The 19,812-nt window shown below is 37.8% G+C and overlaps 1 long non-coding RNA gene across 2 annotated transcripts; it reads left to right on the top strand.

Annotated features, from left to right (window-relative positions):
* The first annotated feature begins 257 nt into the window (after window positions 1-257).
* Window positions 258-784, top strand: LOC119795986. Of its 2 annotated transcripts, none has more exons than XR_005282400.1 (3): window positions 258-304; window positions 400-653; window positions 732-784. It is a non-coding gene; the product is annotated as an uncharacterized LOC119795986 (long non-coding RNA). The 2 variants fall into 2 exon arrangements; XR_005282401.1 differs by having other exon boundaries at window positions 724-761.
* Window positions 785-19,812: the final 19,028 nt, after the last annotated feature.

Here is a 19,812-nt window from a genome sequence, read left to right as displayed (position 1 = left end):
AACTGGGTTCTACAAGATAATGACTAAAGCATACCTGTAAAGAAGAGAAAGTACTGGACTAAGTGGGAACCAAGACCTTGACCTTAGAGAGATGCTTTAAAACTAGCTTGTCCAACTGATAGAAATACAATAAATAGTAGATTTGTTGGGATCTGGAGATCTGCCACCTGTCTCCAGCAGAGAGCGCTGTGGGTCTCCTGGGCTGGAGCCTCCAGCACACCTGTGGATCATCAGCCCATCAGGAGACCTCCTACATAAGCAGCAGCCAGACCTGACTTCTTCGCCGGAGTGTTGACCAGTTTTGGTTAGCTGAACCTGAGCCTCTGTTTCTCGTTTAGAATCTCAGTCTGCTCTTGAGAGTATAAGATTCTAACCAGCCTCTGTCTTCTCTACTCACAGGAAAGCCTGATTAAAGTCTGTAGCTCTGGAGGAGCTAGCTTGGAAACCTGCCTGCCTGCCCTAGGAAGCCAAACCTGAAGACAATCAGTCTGGATTCCCCAATCAGCTCTCATGGGAGAGCTTGGACATCATTCAAGGTCTGAAACTCAATTGTCTGAAGCTAGACGCTGCTGCTGCTGAGCTCTCTGCTGAACCCACTGTCTCTGGACCCAATTGGTTCCCCCTCTCCAGTGATCTGCCTGAACCTCATCAAGGTACAAATCTGAATCAAACATCAACAAGCCCTCTCCGCTGCCTGGCTAACCAAACAATCCATCTCTGCAGATTCTCAGTGACTGCTGTCCCGGACCTGTACCAGAACCAGCTCTGGTTTTTCCGTGTGTGCATCTTAAATAAACTGTTAAACTTTTACCCTGTTTCTGTGGTGTTCTGCATGTGGGTTTATACACTAGAGACCCATCATGACAAGATTATAGTTTTGTTTTGTTACTTGAAAACATCATATTTGCACTGACAACATAGCTGATTTATTTTTCTTAATCCCTTTAAATAGAAAACAACCCAATGTTCTGTTGCATTTTGCACCATATGTATTCATTTATTTTGCACTGCACTGAACCCTTCCGTATCAATGCCTTTTGCATCTTGACCTTAAACTAGTTTTCCTTTTCTTCTGCACTGTTTAGATTCTGATAACTGCTACATTTTATAAATGGTAATGTTCATTTCACTATTGTAAGCTGCTTGTTCACTGTTGAAAAGCTGTATGCATCACAATTTTATTTTGCATACACTCTGTGTATAGAAAATGACAATAAAGTTTGTGTAAGTCTAGCTTTTCTTTGTATCAATAATCAAATTAATTCAATCTGAAATACTTGAGGGTGCTAAATGTACCCATTCAAAGTCCTGCATGACTTTGAATAGGAAGCTCCGTACATCTATGATAACAAATGGGTACTAAATGAATATATTGATTTGTGTTCCATTGTTGAAGCTGTCATGTTGATTACTGAAGTTTAGAATTGGCTTACCGGTACTAATAAAGTAAACATCAGAATAGACACATCACTGTCCCTGAACATGTCACCGCACCACTGGAAATAGAAACAATTTCCCTGCAGGTCTTCCTCAAACACCTTATGTCTTTTCTGAAAGGCACAGACAGCTGTCATAACATGAAAAACCACTTGTCCGTGCCCTGTAGCCACAAGCTCAGTTCACTTAGGTTTAAGTGACATGAGCCAAAAAGGCTACACAGTCCATGTGTTTCTTATTTTCTTAAAAAGAGATCTTGCTAACTGACTTTCTAGCTCTGCTAAGAAATATACTATGTCCCTCTTAATGGACCAAACCTTGCCAATACCGTCCCTTTGCTGAAACCATCTCATGTTGTTTCTGTGCAAAATGATAGCAGAGGCATGAACTTCTCTGAGAAATCTCCTGAGAATGTGATAGGAAGAAGATGCCCAAGTAAACAAATCATTTTCATCATTGCATTCATCACCTTAGCATGCCCATCTGACAGGCTCAGATGAAGTTTCGCTACAGCTCCCTTTCCTCATCTCATCATATCAGGAGCTCCATCTGTGGTTATTGAAAGCACTGTTTTGGCTCACTTCCTCTCTATGGACAGGTAGATGTCTTCTTGTGTTGTTCTGGTCTCAACAGTGGGGGGCTATGGTAAAAAAAACTAACATAAGCAGCATTTTTATTGCGAATGTGAGCAAAAATTATTTAGATATTGTGCTAATTCCTAAAATGCAACGTTTTGCAATTGCAGAATTACAAATACAATTGAAATTGCTTGTGAATATGTTTTTTTTTCACGTAAAAAAAACAAAACAAAACATGTTCAAGAACAACATGGGAGAGATGTATCCACCTATATATATCCATATTTAAATCACGGCTTTACTGGGGGCCATCATCCTCCTACTCCTTTCAGTCTACCTAATCTCTTTAAAAGGCAGTAAGGTCCATTTGTTGATAACGTGATTCATGTGATGTGAAGAAAGTGTTTAGACTACAGTTTTGCGAAATCCATCCATCCATCCATCCATCCATCCATCCATCCATCCATCCATCCATCCATCCATCCATCCATCCATCCATCCATCCATCCATCCATCCATCCATCCATCCATCCATCCATCCATCCATCCATCCATCCATCCATCCATCCATCCATCCATCCATCCATCCATCCATCCATCTTTGGCAGTCTGTCCCAGGGCAACGCAGAGACACACTGTGTTGTGTTTTGTTATGTTTTTGGACTGTAGGAGGAAGCCAGAATACATGCAAACTCCATGCAGAAAGACCCAGATTCTTTTTTTTTCTTTTTCCAGCATTTAATTGTTATTACACTATTATTACACTGTCACAAGTACAACAAATTGAACTCTCTGTATTTAACCCATCCCCAGTGGGCTGCCATTGTGCGGCGCCTGGGGAGCAGTGTGGAGGTTAAGGGTCTTACTCAGGAACCCAGAGTGGCAGTCTGTGGGAGTGAGGCTGAAACTCAGAGATCCAACTATGCCATTACAACCACTATGCTGCCACTCCCCAAAGCAGACATTAGCGTAAAGGGTCTTGCCTAATGACCCACAGTGACAGCTCATTCCCCCTAGCTGAGATACGAATCCAGGCTGTTTCCAGGACGGGTAACTTACCACTTGAGCTAGCCAATCGCTAGCAAGGCAACAGTGCAAAAAACACCACTGTAGCCGTTGCTTTAAACCTTTTTTTTTTTTTTTAACTTGAGGGGTTTTTTTCAAAATTGCTGTTTTCATTTAGGAAATTTATTTTGATAATCACAATTTGCTGAATTTGATGGTTAATGGAAAAAAATCCTAGAATTGAGCATTTTCTCTTCTTCCCTTATCGATGTCTTTTTATTCATCTAGGGAGGGTTAGCCAGGGTTTTGGCAGGGTATTAAATAACTAATACCAATAATGCAATAAATATTTTACAAAAAATTATTCAGCCAAAGGAGCCAACACTTGTTGTTAGTGAGAACAGTAATAATTCTGAAAAAGTTAAAAAACAATCCACTGGACTTTGTTTTTCCAATTTCAAATACGTTTTGCTTCCCATCCAAGAAATCTTTGCTTCCTTGGAGTAAAAAAGAAATTGTACCTATTGGGTTTACTCAAATCACCAGAAACTAGTGTTCCCTGTTTGGAAGCTACATTTTACCAGCTGGATTAAAAGTGTGTGAGGAATCATAAGATCACATGTTCAGGCTCTAGAGGCGATTGATCTTTAGGTCCTCTGTGAGTTCAAACTGCTCCACATGAGATATAGCTTATTCAAAATCCTCTTAATGAGCACCAGCATTCCCTTGAACAGCAGATTAAAGAAAATTGTGACAGACTGGCTCATGGACACTAAAATATAACAACATGAGGATAAAGATTTACCTTTTTGGACCTCAACCTCAAGATTAAGATTCAACGTCTTTTTTTAAAAAAATCTACAAAGGGCTTCTTTTGTGTATTTATTTTATATTTTGGTAATTAAGAAAACATTATGCGTATAACTCTGATGACTTTCATTGATATATGTTAATAGTAAATACAAGATAGTCCAAACAATCCATTTTAATAATAAATATATATCATTGCAGATGTTATATTACAGTTATATGATTTAAAGTAACAACTAGTACAGGAACTTTAACAGGAGGAAGGAAAATAACTGTTTTCTATGTATTTCATTGCGTTACTGTAACATACCTGATATGGAAGTAATAGAATACACAGATTTCAAAATTGTTTTAAAATTTTAAAAGTATAACTTAACTTAAACCAGGGTTAAGTTATAGAACTTCCATAAATTTAAAAATCTAATAGAGCAGCATTTATCTGAAATAGAAAAAAAAATGGATTACAGCTGCGATCTACCAAGATATAACTGACTTAGTGAACTTTAACTCTTTGGGAGTATTGGGTAACACTGGTGGAACTAGGTAAATCTGAAGCTTAAAAGTCTATGTACTATTTTGCTTAAAGTCCCTGGTTCCCATTCAAACCTGATCGTAGTAGCAGCATGCTGATGAGATGCTAATCACCAGCATAGTATATGTTCATTGTTTGGTGAAACAACTAAGTCAAATATATAAGCGGTTCAGTGGAAAGATTAAGGTCGGTAAATTTTTGTAATGAGAATGCCTTGAGTGTTCACAAATTTTAGTCAACAAATTATATAGTTGTAACTACACTGCAAAAATTAAAGAAATAGGTAAAACAAATTCTTAAATTAAGTATATTTACCATTAAATGGAAAAGGTATATAAGACAATTTGCCAAAGGAATGAGTAAATTGACTCTTAAACAAAGATAATTATATATTATGCACTTGAGATAAGACGATGCAATTGTTTTTCTTATTGTAAATGTAAATTGTTCCATTGGCAAAGTGTCTCACCTCTTTCTCAATCCAACAAATAAATAATTTATTTTGGGAAAAATTACTTATTGAGATTGAAATATTTTTCTGATTTTTATAGATTAAAAGTTGTTCTGCATAATTGTCATCTGCACAATGCTATTGGTGAAGAATGTTGGTAAAAAATGTTGAGAAACAGGAATTTTCTGTCTTCTGTCTTTGTGTTTGTCACATTAAATACTGCGCAAATAAGATAAAATTACTGGTATTTATGGGACAAATTGTGAAAAGGGTTATACATCATGAATACATTTCTAAGACATTGAACAGCCTTGTCTTTCAAAAACTTTCTAAAATCAGCACTATTCCAGCTTCCTTTTATTGTAGAGGAACAATTTCAGGTATTTTTAGCAGGAGTTTTAACCCCTACGGCTTTCTTAACAAAACCTCAATCATCGCCGGCAGTGAACATCACTTCACATAAACAGGCTCAAGCCCCAAGGTAGGCATGATAGGTAACGGTGAGATACCAGAAACAGTACAAATGTGTGCATAGCTTCTGAGCGTTTTATATGGAAATAAGCACAGTGTGTACGTCGCAACATGAAATGGAACCTCAGCCCTGATAGGAGACTGCAATTACTTTTGTTTTGGCTTACTTCTTCCTTTCTTCTAGCGGGGGGAACCAAATGATGAAAGGTGGGGGTACATTCTACCTTGTTGCTTCATTTCTTCTGCTGTGTTGTGGCAAAAAGAAGCTAAAATACAATGCCTTCAAATGGAGGTGGTTCTTTTCATTCTTCCTTTAAATCTTTTCAAAGGATGCTCTTTCATACCAGAAGACAGAAAATGGAAAAAAGACAGCCTTCTATTTGTGCTTTTATATTGAGTGAGCATTTTAAATGACAGTTGGCATCCAGAACCAAATGTGAATTAATGACTTTAAGGAGAAGTATTCTGACTTCAAAACAAGCATTGCTGTTTCATTGTCAGGCTAAAAGTTATCAAAGTAGAGACATGTATTTTTTGTTAAACCTGATGATGCCACTTCTGGGGTCTACATAATTACTTGAACTATGCCCTTTGACGATTATCTTTGACTTCCAGAGGCCACAACACATTCATTCACTAGGCAGGACTTTCAGCAATATACACTGCGCAAAAAAATAAAGGGAACACATAAATAACACAATATAACTTCAATAAAATCCAACTTTTGTGAAATCAAATTGACCACATAAGAAGCATTAGTGATTGACAGTCAATTTCATATGCTACTTTGCAAATAGAATAGACAACAGGTGGAAATTATTACCAGTTAGCAAGACTACTCAATAAAGGAGAGTTTCTGCAGGTTTGGGACAACAGACCACTTCTCGGTACCTATACCTGGCTGATGTTTTGGTAACTTTTAAATGTTGTTTGTGCTTCCAAACTTGTGGTAGCGTAAGACAGACTCTACAACCCAAACAAGTGGCTCAGGTAGTGCAGCTCATCCAGGATGCCACATCAATGCAAGCTTTGGTTCGCCAGTACACCGTGTAGGACACTTGGCTTTGACCAGAGAACACCAGGATTGGCAAATTCACCACAGCCACCCTGTGCTCTCCACAGATGAAAGCAGGTTTACACTGACCACATGTAACAGACATGACCGAGTCTGGAGACACCATGGAAACAATCTGCTGCATGCAACATCCTTTATCATGACTAGTTTTGCAGTGAGTTAATAAAGGTGTGGGATGTAATTTCTTTGGAGGGCTGCACAGCCTCCCATGTGCTCGCCAGAGGTAGCATGACTGGCATTAGGTGACGAAATGAGATCCTCAGATCCATTGACAGACCATATACTGGTGCAGTTGGCCTTGGGTTATGCAGGACAATGCTAGACCTCATGTGATTGGAGTGTTTCAGCAGTTCCTGCAAAATAAGGGCCTTGACACTATAAACTGGCCTGTTCCCCAGACCTGAATCTGATTGAGTACATCTGGGATATAATGTTGGAATAATTGCCCACTGAATATACGTGAACTGAATAGTAAAGTATCTTTAAATCATTACTTGAGAATACACTATTTAAATTTGTGAGTTGTGAATTAACATATTTATTACATTAAAGTGAGAATTAATGCAACTGATATGAATATAATAATAACTTATTGGAATGATTTCTGATTACATATATAGTATTGTCTGTAATGTTTGATTGTTAAGTGATTTTTGTTTTGTCTTGTGGACCCAAGGAAGACTTGCTTGTCCCATTTTTGCTGACAGCTAATGGGGATATTTTTTAACAATAAATAATGTCTCGGTCCATCCAGCAACTTCACATTTCATTGAGTTGATAGAGGCTTTAGGCCAGGTCTGGGTTGGAATCCCTCAGGAGACCATCAGCCACCTCAACAGGAACATGCTCAGGTCTTGTAGGTAGGATAAACAGCCCTGTGGAGGCCACACACACTATTCTGAGCCTCATTTTGACCTGTTTTAAGGACATTACATCAAAGATGGATCAGCATGTAGTGTGTTTCCACCTTAATTTTCCGTGACTCCAAATCCAGGCTTCCATTGGATAATAAATTTCATTTTCATTAATGATTTTTTTTCAGTTGAACTTCTCATCCCACTTTCAATGACAGTTAATATTGGGACTTCATATCAACGCATATGACACTGTGTAATGTAAAGCTTGCACTCCGGTGACATGATAATTATCTATCTCAGCGACCAACAAAGTTGTGAGGTCATCCCTCTCACGGTGTGGTAATTTTCCAGGCCCCTGTAGAAAACGAAACTTGCCAAATTGTGGGTGAGAGAAAATGAGGGACACAGAGAAGAGGGAAAAAGTGAAAGCGATTGACAAGATAAAAATTAGCATCAGATTTCACCCATTCCATGGCAACAGAACCCCCACTTTACTGAAATGGCTGTGGGTATTTCCCATAAAAGATATATTACATTATAGACACTAGGCAGATATAATGGCTGTGATTTCCCAATACAATTAGAGTATATCAAAGTAAATATCTTATCCTCATATGCCAACTAAAATAAAGGCTGCATTTTGTATTGGGAGAATAAACAAGTTCTGGCAGACGTTTCCTTCTTTCTTTCTTTTCCTTGGCTTCAAACACATATTTTCAGCTCACAGTTGGTTAAAGTCTCAAGCTTCTAGGGCAACTTGTATATGTCCAAAAGTGCAATGCAATGATTTTAATACCCCTTTCATTTTTTTTCACCATTTAGTCACATTACAACCACATTTTTGTAATAGATTAACAGAAGAGAAAAATAAATTCTTTAAAAAAAATGTAAACAATAAAAAATCGTAAAATATTAGGAGAGGTATTTAACCCTCTTAAACCATTCTATAAGTGTTTTGGATAATTTCCTTCTAAATTTAAAATGTGATTTATTTGAAGTGATATAAAAGATATCTGATTCGAAGCATTGATTTTCAATTCTTGTCTCTGAAAAGTTCATTTGAGTTTGGCCTGGACTTTAAAGACGCCCACTATACATTGGTCAATGATGAAATTGCTCCAGATATTTAGTTTGAATCCCTTTTTCTTCTAATTATATTTTTACCAATAATACCAGAAATATGTTTGGAGGATGATGCATCAACTAAGGCCTGACCTAGCTGTGCGAAAACAAAACAGAGGTTGAGATAAGCGATTAGATTCAAACCTTTGGAGTGGGAGAAATAAATTAGCTGAAATATTTAGCATGAATGTACTAACTGCAGGAAAAAAATCTTTCCTACATGCCTTTATTGTTTAGATAGAACCAGCCTAATAACAGTTATGACTGCAGACCATTTGTAACATCAAGGGCGTAGGTTTGATTTGAATTTTGGTAGGGACACTATTGGTCGGGTGTCATTGGTGCAATATGCGTGCCCTTTTTTATGCTCGATGTGGGCATCCGTACTGATAAGACGAATTCATTGTTAAAAGAGAAAAGCATCATTTTGCTACATTAATAAAAATTTTATAAGCACTACACTCATATGCTGTTTATCAATGTTTGAAGTATCACAGGCTCTGATGAATGTGGAATTAGGACTGCTTTCCACTTTGTAAATGGTTTCATTTGCATGACTAATAGAGAAGGTAAATACAGTATTTTCTTTTGAAGATATACAATAGTGCAGAGTTAAACCCCACTCTTATATTTTACCTACTATGCTCTCTCTGTATCCAGCAAAATAATACATTCATTAAAATATTAACTTCACTATAAAAGTTGAACATCTGGGCTCTAGTTACTCTGTATAGCCCATTTCATGTATTTTATCTAGGGCTGAAAAAATGAATCGTATTAATTGATTATTTCAATAATCGTCAACTAATTTAGTATGTGATTAATCATTAACTGGAGAATGGAGACTATAAAACATAATATAAATGTAAAATAAATGTCCCTTTCCCCTATAGAGCAATCAACTTAGATCAGTAATTATACCAAAATTGTAAAAATACAATATATATATATATATATATATATATATATATATATATATATATATATATATATATATATATATATATATATATATATATGTATATAAAAAACTGTTTTCTCACCCCTCGTGGGGTGGTATGTGTCATTCTCAAGCTCGGGTCCTCTACCAGAGGCCTGGGAGTTTGAGGGTTCTGCGCAGTATCTTAGCTGTTCCTAGGACTGCGCTCTTCTGGACAGAGACCTCTGATGTATTACCTGGAATCTGCTGTAGCCACTCTCCCAGTTTGGGGGTCACAGCCCCTAGTGCTCCAATTACCACTGGCACCACTGCTGCTCTTACTTTCCACATCTTTTCTAGCTCCTCCTTCAGTCCTTGGTATTTCTCAAGCTTCTCGTGTTCTTTCTTCTTGATGTTGCTGTCGCTTGGGATTGCCACATCTATCACTACTGCCTTCTTCTGCTGTTTGTCGATCAACACGATGTCTGGTTGGTTAGCCATCACCTGTTTGTCAGTCTGGATCTTGAAGTCCCATAGGATCTTAGCTCGGTCATTCTCAACTACCTTAGGAGGTGTCTTCCATTTTGACCTTGGGACTTCCAGCCCATACTCATGGCAGATGTTCCTGTACACTATGACAGCTACCTGGTTGTGGCGTTCCATGTATGCACTTCCTGCCTGCATTTTACACCCCGCTGTTATGTGCTGTATTGTTTCAGGGGCATCTTTGCACAGTCTGCATCGGGGGTCCTGCCTGGAGTGGTAGACCCTGGCCTCTATTGATCTTGTACTGAGTGCCTGTTCTTGTGCTGCCATGATTAGTGCCTCTGTGCTGTCCTTCAGTCCAGCCTTTTCCAGCCACTGGTAGGATTTTTTGATGTCAGCCACTTCTTCTATTTGTCTGTGGTATACGCCGTGCAGCGGCTTGTCCCTCCATGATGGTTCTCCTTCCTCTTTCTTGTCCTCACTTTCGGTTTTCTCCTGCCTGAGGTACTCACCAAGCCATTTGTCTTTGGGGGCCATCTTTCTGATGTACTCCTGGATCTTAGTTGTTTCATCCTGGACAGTGGTCTTGACACTCACTAGCCCTCGGCCTCCCTCGCTACGCTTGGTGTACAGTCTCAGAGTGCTGGATTTGGGGTGGAACCCTCCATGCATTGTGAGGAGCTTTCTCGTCTTGATGTCAGTAGGGGTTGTTCCCTTCTGCGGATCCTTCATGATCAGGATTGTCCGTCCTTGGGTTAGCCATTCTGGGTGGGTCCCATCCATCAGCAGTTGGTTCATTTGTGCTGCGAGGCGTGCATGAAGTGCGGTTAGTTTTTTCAGCCAGTAGGTGTGGATCATGTCAGGGCCTGGTGCTGTCCAGCTCTTCATACCTGCCGCTCTTTCTTGGACATCTGCCGTTGTAATGGTTACTGGTTCTTGTTCTGGGAGATTGCTGTGATCTGTTCTTAGATCTTCCAGCCACTGAGCATTGGTGTTGTGGGATGCCTCCTTCTCCCATATGTTTCTCCAGTACTGTTCAGTTTCAGCCCTGGGTGGATCTGATCTTGAATTACCCTGCCACTGTGAGTACACTTTGGATGGGTTGGTGGAGAACACCTGGTTTATTCTCCTGGCTTCTGCTTCTCCCTTGTATCTCTTTAGGCGGGTGGCCAGGGCGGCGAGTCTTTGTTTGGCGGTTTCCAGAGCCTCAGGAATCGACAGCTTATTGTACTTAGGTAACCTGTTCCCTACACCTTTCTGCAGTTCTGAGAGCTGACTAACCTCTCTTCGTGTTGCCTTGATCTTGGCTTCCAGCCTTCTTCTCCATGGGGGCTCTGTTTGTGGCCTGTGGTGTTTATCTTATAGCCAAGCATCTCTAGGATCACTGTAGCTGTGGCGTAGGTCAGCTCATTGGTTTCAGTGATGTCCTTAGTAGGGATAGTATGTAGTGCTGCATTTACATCTTCTAGAAGGCTTTCAGAGGGTACTCTGTCACTTAGCCTTGGCAGTCTTGGTCGTCGTAGGGGATCCAGTTTCGTTATGATCTGCTGTCGCAGGTCAGCTGCCCTTACGTTTAGTGGGCCTGTTGTAGTTGGGGCTGGGGACCCAATCTCTGTGTGTTGGGATGATGATATTTCCCTACTGACCTGTTGTCCTGACTCCCCCTTGCCGCAGCATGTCAGTTGTACCTCGTCAATTTCTAGCTGTGAAAGCAGCTCCCGTTTGCGGATGTTGGAACACTGTGTTAGTAGTTGTTTCTTTGTCAATGATGACAATGGTTGTTGGAGCTGCCATAATTCCCATAGTCTCTGCATGTAACCTCTCTCACTGGGCATGCTTGTATAGTAGCATTTCATCAGTACCAAGTTTTCTGCTCTAGTCCATCTATGTCTTGTTCCAGTAGCCAATTTGTCATCAAGTTGCCCTGGTTCCCTAGCAACTGACGCGGACCTTGTTAACCCGGGCGACGTCCGGGTTAACAATGTCTTGCATTTGCGGTATCACTCATGCCTGAGGTAGGCCACTAAGCACAAAGGACCTTGCCTAAGGGTCCACCTGGATGATGTCCATGCCGGGAGTCGGTGTTACCTACCGAGCTATCCAGTTGCTTATATATATATGTATATATATATATATATATATATATATATATATATATATATATATATATATATATATATATATATATATATATATATATATATATATATATATATATATATATATATATATATATAAAATATATAAGATTTAAAAAAAATTTTTGTCTGTCAATATTCTCCATCCAGAACTCCTCATGTGGAAATATTTTAGTTTCACCTGGTTTATTTAGACATCACCTGAAGCACTGAAAGGCCAGCTGCTTCACCTACAAGCTGCCCTGCATCATTATTACTGGATATCTGTGTTTTCTATAATCATATAATGTATAAGTGCAATTTTAATAGTAAAGGATTAAATGTAACACAACCTTTTATCATTGTCCTATATTGCTTACTGTCTGACTGTTTAAATAGCTCCTTACTGTATGTCTATTTTCTTTTTTAGTGGAATCATCTACAAACACAACACTAAGAATGAGCCTAATTGTACCGTATTCAAATATAAAATAATTTTTAACAATTATAAAAGACAATATAACACTATCTTATCTGTAATTTAACATTATCCAAAATAAACAGCCAGATTCAAGCATTTTTACCTGACATTAATGTTTGTACTAATTTACTTATAGACTGTGTGGAAATCTATGTAAGATAAAATCAATGTTTATATTCTTCCTTTGTTTGTTATTGTCTTTATCCTATTTCTAGAAGTATAAATAGTCAATAAAATAGAACTATTATTATGTGGAACCCTAATTATGCTTTTTAAATGAAAAACAGCAGATGATTAGCCACCATTTCTTGTTGTTGTACTCTATAAGACAAATAACACCTGCTAATAATTATACCTGAACTTTCTCAAAGAGTCATAAAAAAATGAAAACAGTAATAGCAACTAAATATTGGTAAAAAGGAAACCCTCACATTTTCTTTTTTAGTTGGCTGTGGATAAGAATCAGAAATGTTGATGGCTTACAGCCTTTATTTGCCCATTTTGTGTCTTCAGAACTCCTGGCTGACTCAGAATATTTCGCTTTATAAAAGAAAAAAAAAAGGTTTTTGTTTTTTAGTGTACATGATATTCATTTTTTTTAATTGGGACTAGTTTTGTAGCCTAATATTTATTGTAGTAACCGCAGCATTCTAGTGTGAACAAATTTTCAATTTTGTGCTCCAGGACTAGAAAACAGCCAATCAGAGAGAGAGAAGGCGGAACCTAAGGCAGAACAACCAATGAGAGTGGAGTTAAACAGCGCAGCACAGTTCCATGCGCTGCTACATGAAAGGGACAGGAGAGACCAGGCAGAGGAGCTGCGAGAGGAAAAGAAGCCACTGCTGCAACAACTACTGCTGTAAATTATAAACATGTTGCTCACATCCAATTATTGGTAGGGACAATTAGATCGGTTCAAAACTTTGGTAGGGACATGTCCCTATGGTCCCTATGCAAACCTACGCCCATGTGTAACATTGATCGTTTAACTGGATGACAATGTCTGGTTTGGTGAAAGTTATTTGAGGACCCAAATGTAGAGATGAATTTTTTTGCAGATTTAATGAGTGTTGGCAACAGAAGCACAAATCCAAGAACAATAGAAAAAAAGAGAAACAAGACCAGGAGATGCCAGGGAGAAAACAAACATAAGGAGCAAAGCAGTGAAGAGGATCCAGCAATGAGGAACTGCACAGGAGGTGTATATATGGAGGACAGAACAAGGAATGGGCTAATCATAGTGATGGTGAAATGAAGCCTCATGAGGCATTGAACCTTTTGGCCAAATTGCTTCATTTATCCCCACACTTCATGAGGCTTTATGTGAACAGTGGAGTGCATAACTACAGTTGGTAATATAATTTGTGTTCTTTTTTGCAATTGTTTTTCTTGGGTTTTTTCCTTTGAAATTGTTAATAATTGGTGTGTATAATAACATCTTTTTTTTTTAAAGTTTTTTTTTAGTGTAAAATGTCTTAGAAAAAAAACAATTTAAAATACACTGTTTTTCTGAAATTTTAGTGCAATAAACAGAAGCAGACAGTGAAATTGTGCAAATTGGGCAATGGTGAGCAAAATGAATGGCATTAGTCATTTTTATTCAAACATAATAGCTTTCCACAGTTTTCGGTCTTAATTGGGTTGGAAGTTATGTGTTCAACGAATCGTTTGGCTAAAGCAACCAATCTACTTTGCCAGTGTTTTTACCAAATCTATATTTGCACTAGGGTGAACCAATACTAATTAGTCATTGCTAGAATTATTGCAACTTTCAATAGTCTAAGGTGGATTTCAAACCAGCAACCTCAGGAACTAAAGTCAATGTCTTACAGCTGATGCCACTAACAAAGGTAACTGCTAGACAGAAAGCAAACTTAACACCAATGTTACCACTACAACCAGTGGCTTGCTCAGATTTTGATCATTACATTGTTTAATCTAACCAAAATAGTTTTAACAAACTAGATTGCTTGTTTTCCAACCAATTCCACATCTTGACTCAGTAATGAGGCTATTTAAATGCCTGTCGAAGTTCTCGCACTAAATGAATCACGCCTCAAGACATGCTACGGGGAAACGCCCCCTCCATTACTCAACACACATCTCAACACAGGTCTCTAAACCTCGGCTCATATCACTACTAATCAGCTGATATGGAGCAGGTGTGAATAGAAGTAACTAGAAGGGAGCTAGGGGAAAAGAAACCAATTACAACAATACAGAGTGACATAAATAACTGAAAATTCAAGAAGAAGTCCATAAAGGGCAGAACCATGACAGATAAATGGTAATTGGAAGTTTGAGATTGTTGCACATTGGAACTGCTTCCACAGCTTTAATTAATGTTAACTCTACTTTACATAAAATTCACATGCTGCGTAATGTGTTTTCTTTTTGTTACTCAAATGAGATTGAAAGAAAGTCCTTACATATAACAACAATAAATCTGTGTTTTAATTCCTTGGATAAATATTTCATGTACATATAAATAAGGAACACACCCAAAAGGAGCACCACTATTAGTTTATTATTTTGTGAATATTTTCATCTAAATCAAGTTAATTGATACCCTGGATATATCAACTTAGCAATAATATTATGAGTAAATCCTAATTAAAAGTGCTGCTATGAAGATCGTTGATTTACCTGCAGCTGTAGAGTATAGCTCTTCTGGTATTATCTGCCCACACAATATGACCTTGATTTAAAGGTATAGCCAGAAAAAAAAGATATTGTTGAAAGTGAGCCATAAATCTACAGGGTACAAAGGTGATTTAATATTTTCCACCTTGAAACTGACGGTGGAAAGTAGAAGTCTCCTGTCTATCGGTAAAAAGTAGAGGTTCACCTACAGTGAAAAGTATTAACTGTAAAGACCCCATGGTGGAATCTCCGATGAGAAAAGAGTGGCCTCTAGGAGAAAGGTTTAGATCACCAGAAGTCTCTAATACCCATGGAGACGCCTGTGGGTTTTTCCCATTTATCCAAAGTCAAGCGATGAAAAGCAGTAATTCACCAACAATGAAAAGTAATAATTCGCTGTATATAAGAGGCCATCTGCAAACAGTACTATGATAATGGGACAAAAACAAGGTTCCAAGAAATTGCATTCTTCCTAGAGTAAAATTTGGATTTTAAGTCAAGAAAATATGCCTAAAAGTACTGAGTGCATCAAGGAGTGGATGGCTTCTGAATTATTATTGCTTTATTGTATATTTCTTCTTTGCAATCCTTTGGTATTCTATTGAAATGCAGTCTGTTATGTGTGTTTTTCTTTTATGTTCTTCCCATGTGTAGGCCTATGAATTACTTCGCCACTGATATGTCCTATCCAAATAAATCTTCCTTTTATTGCCTAAGACTTTATTTTAGACGTTTAACAGGAAATTTTGGTAATGGGGAAGATGGCATGATGAAGATGACACATTGAAACATGTTGGTGGCAGCATTATGCAACGGGATGCCTTTAAACGTCACTTATGTCATAGCAGGTAAATGTTATAGAGAATATTGATGATGTTAAAGCCCAATAATTTAAAAGAATGATGGGACATTTACATGTTTTCATTCTATGGTTCAAAAATCAACAATCAAGTCTTTGCAAACAGCTGTAATAAAAAGATTCAATCTGTGCAGCCATACAGAGGGAAATACATGTACAGAGACTTCCCAGAGCAACGGGGAAACTTAGCTCAATGGATCTAATCCTGCATGGCATGAATTTTAAAATTAACTATGAGCCCAATTAGATTATTGACAGGTACCACATAATCAATGGTGCAGGTGAGCAAAATTACTTTTCACTGGAACGGCCATTAATTTAGCTGAAACAAAACGGCATGCAGCAGCTCCACAAAGCCACATCTGGGTCAATGCAACGGAACGACAGTAATTCATCAATTTCTGCCTTCAGCTGTAATCAAGTCAAAGCTCTGTTATGGTAGATAATGGGATGGATTCTGATTCCAGAAATCTTTTATGTAACTGAAAGACAAACAGAGAAAGAGTTCTGCAAAGACCACTAATCTGGCAATATACTAAATAGAAAAAGAAGTTCCTTATTCATAAAAAGCATATCGTGCTGACAAAAGCTCGATAAATAGAGCTGTAATTTTCCTATCATTTGAGGGCCACTGTAAAAAACCTATATTAATAATCTCTGATGTAATAACTGATAATTGTAACACTTAAATATTGCACCTTTCATGTGAAGTAAATAGATGGGGAAGATGAATCTGTTTGAAAAGCAACAATGTAAAAAAAACGGGATTCTTCTGAACAGGAGGATATTATTTGTGAGCCAAAATTTTATTTTCACTAGTTTAACAGCATAAGATTATTTATGACAGACAAACAGTAATGTATACCTGTGCAGAGGAAGAAAAGACATGCATGGATTTCCAACTTTCTTACAAATAAAATAGAGAAAAGAGGGTTGTGAATTTATATTAATTCCAATAGATTTAACACCTTGTTGCTGTAAGATGCTTTTTTTTGAAGCTACAGTGTGTAATAATTACAGGGATATACAGTCAGAAATGTAATATATTATACATAACTATGTTATTTATCATCATCTACGAGCTCAGCCTCTTAACCTTAATATTTGCGTTGCCTTAGAATTCGTTATTTATAATTACATAGGAGCGGGTCTCGCAGCCATGGAGGCAGACACCTTTGCACTACGGCAGCGCAGAGCCAACAAACTAGCGATTGCGAGATTGCCCATTACGCTCGAAAGTAACTACGGCAAGTTGAGAGAGATTAACTGAGATGGTACTGAACACACAGACTAATGAAATACTATCTGTAAAATTATCTATGTAAAAAAACCTCATCACTTGAGAAGGTAGGTGATGCGGACGTCGTGGAAGACATTTTGTCCCGTAACGCTCGCCATACTGTTGGGGGGGGGGGGGGGTGGGGGGGGGGAGTGGTGGGGGGGAGATGTTCATGTTGCTGCAGTCTGCAGTCTGGATGTTAGATGTCGCTGAAAATTACACACTGTAGCTTTAAAGCATTGCTTTGTAATCTTGGCTGTGTTTAGATTTTTTTTTTCTTGTCCGCTAGGAGGAGAAAATCTGCTTCAGTCTAAACACTTCTGACATCGTAATCTTTCCTGACTGCACTGTATTTAGCCACAACCATCCTCCCTTCAACTCTGACCATCATCATTGTCCCTATGTTAATAAACTTTCTGACAGGATGTGGCCTCGATTTGTAGGCCACATCCTGTAGGAGTTTGCTGTAAAATTGAAGGGTTGATAGTTCGAGCCCCAGCTCAGGCCTTAAGTAGCCTCGCTTCTGTCAGTGAGCCCCAGAGGAGTTCTGGCTACAATGTAGGTTGCCATCGTCAGTGTGTGAGTGTGCTGTATAAGTACAGGCTGCTTACAATATTTTACCATAGATGTTGGAGCCTGGCCTGTTTTTCATTGTAGTCCTGGTTCTCTGACTGTGACTAACTATATATACTCTCTTCCATCATCTGCCTGGCTGTGTGTTTCTTGGACAGGGGTGCCTGTGGAGCTGGTTGACAGTTGCTTCTTTCTGTATGTCTCCTTCTGTCTCCTGGAACCTCAGTTGACCTCGGCAGATGGCCGCTCACACTGATCCTGGTTCTGCTTGAAGTTTCTTCCTGTTTTTCCTCTCCAGTGTCGCTACAAGCATGCTTGGTGTGAGGAATTGCCTTTGAGTCGATTAATCGATGCAATCAACTGGTTTTCCTTAGATAGAAAACTTTGAATAAGTTTGACTGTATGATCTGGTTTATTGTCTCTGTAAAGTGTCTGAGATGATATGTGTTGTGAATTGGTGCTATATAGATAAACTGAATTGAAACTGGATTGAATTGATGATATTGCTGCAGCTGCAGTTCACTTTGTGGATGGTTTGGTTAGAGTTTTTTTTTTTTTTCAACAATGACAATTTTTTTTTTACATGTAGTCCAAAAGTCAATTTGTTGGTCACATTTGACCTGACAACCTTCTTACATATTTTTTCCGTGCCTCTTTCATTGCCTGAGACCAAGTAAAAATAAATGCTCTAATTGTTTTCGTTAAGTTGCAGCTTTCTTATAAACCACTCTTCTAATGTGTGGAGCGACAGCCTGATGTTTCCTGACATCAAATCTTAAGTTCTGGATCTCTGTGGCTTTTGTAAAACATTTTTCATTATCAGTGATTTTTGATATTTGCATTTACAACAGAAATGCACCAAATTACACAAGAAAAGACTCAAGAACTGTTAAAGAGCATAGAGATGTTTTAGCAGTTTTGTTTAACCCTTTAAAGCCTGATGCAAGAAAAAAACAAAACAGAAAATAAAATTTTTTTGGTTTGAATTCCTTACTTGCCCTTTTAACAAAATATGTAAAAAGAAAAACAGAAATACATTTTTGATATTAATAATTTATTACTATGCGATAAGTCAAGATTATAAGATTAAGATTATGTACAATAGGATTTTGAGCAAAGTTTTTACCATTAAATTACGCAAAAGGTGTCAGATGCAAAACATTTCAGAAACTATACGTATCATACATTTGGCATTATAGGGTTAAGCAACACTCTCCTGTCTGACCTGCTAGAATTGGAGGACTTTGCTTCATTCTTAGACTCAAACTAGACCACCTGCATCAAAAACAGTGAACACTGCATATGTATTTGGACATTCACTCCTTCACAACACACCATCCAGTATACTGTACCTTGAAGACTACTGTTGAAATCTCTTAATAATTCTAAATGTAAACATTTCCACCAAAAACTACTCTTAATTTTAAAGAAAACAATGTTTTTACTTGATATTTTAGAAATCTGGCAAATCACTGGATGCCAGCGAGAACAACAAAGTAGGAAAAGGAATAACTTCTAAACCAAACCTTGTTTTCCTGATCAGGCAAATGTCTATTTTTTTAGTCAAAGTAACACAGGGACATTTTTTAAGAACTTATGAATTATTCTTCATGATGTGGCCATTTTACTCTTTCAGGAAAAAAGAAAAAAAAATAGAATGTAGCTAATTAATACATACTTTTTTTTTTTTTTAAAGAGGAACACACTATATGCTGTACATATTAACAGAGGGAAGAAATGCAAACAAACTATCAAATATCAGAGAACTAAAGTTACCCCTACATTTATTAAACCTCTAGAGCAAATACTCTTTTTTTCAAAAACAAACCAAAATCTTTTTAAAGTAAAGTCATATAAAGTCATAAACCAGAGGATTATCTATATGTTTTGCTAAAAACTATCAGCTTTGAAGGGGGTATATTTCTCATCAAATTATATGTTCAGATGGAAGCTGATGCCTTAGTAGAGTTTAGCTATTCGGGAAAGCTTAAAACAGGGGTCTTTACCAATTTTCCCTTTGGGAACCCGTTGAATAGTGGCTGCACAAGGAACTCTTTATGTTGGATGCTGATGATGGAAGTGTAAATCAGGGAAGTCTGAGATATTAACAGATAGTG

Source organism: Cyprinodon tularosa, unplaced genomic scaffold, assembly GCF_016077235.1.
Source record: "Cyprinodon tularosa strain WSP-4 unplaced genomic scaffold, ASM1607723v1 ctg53, whole genome shotgun sequence".
Taxonomy (NCBI): Eukaryota; Metazoa; Chordata; class Actinopteri; order Cyprinodontiformes; family Cyprinodontidae; genus Cyprinodon; species Cyprinodon tularosa.
The sequence above is the reverse complement of the archived record's forward strand: the minus strand, read 5'-3'. Positions and strand labels throughout refer to the sequence as shown.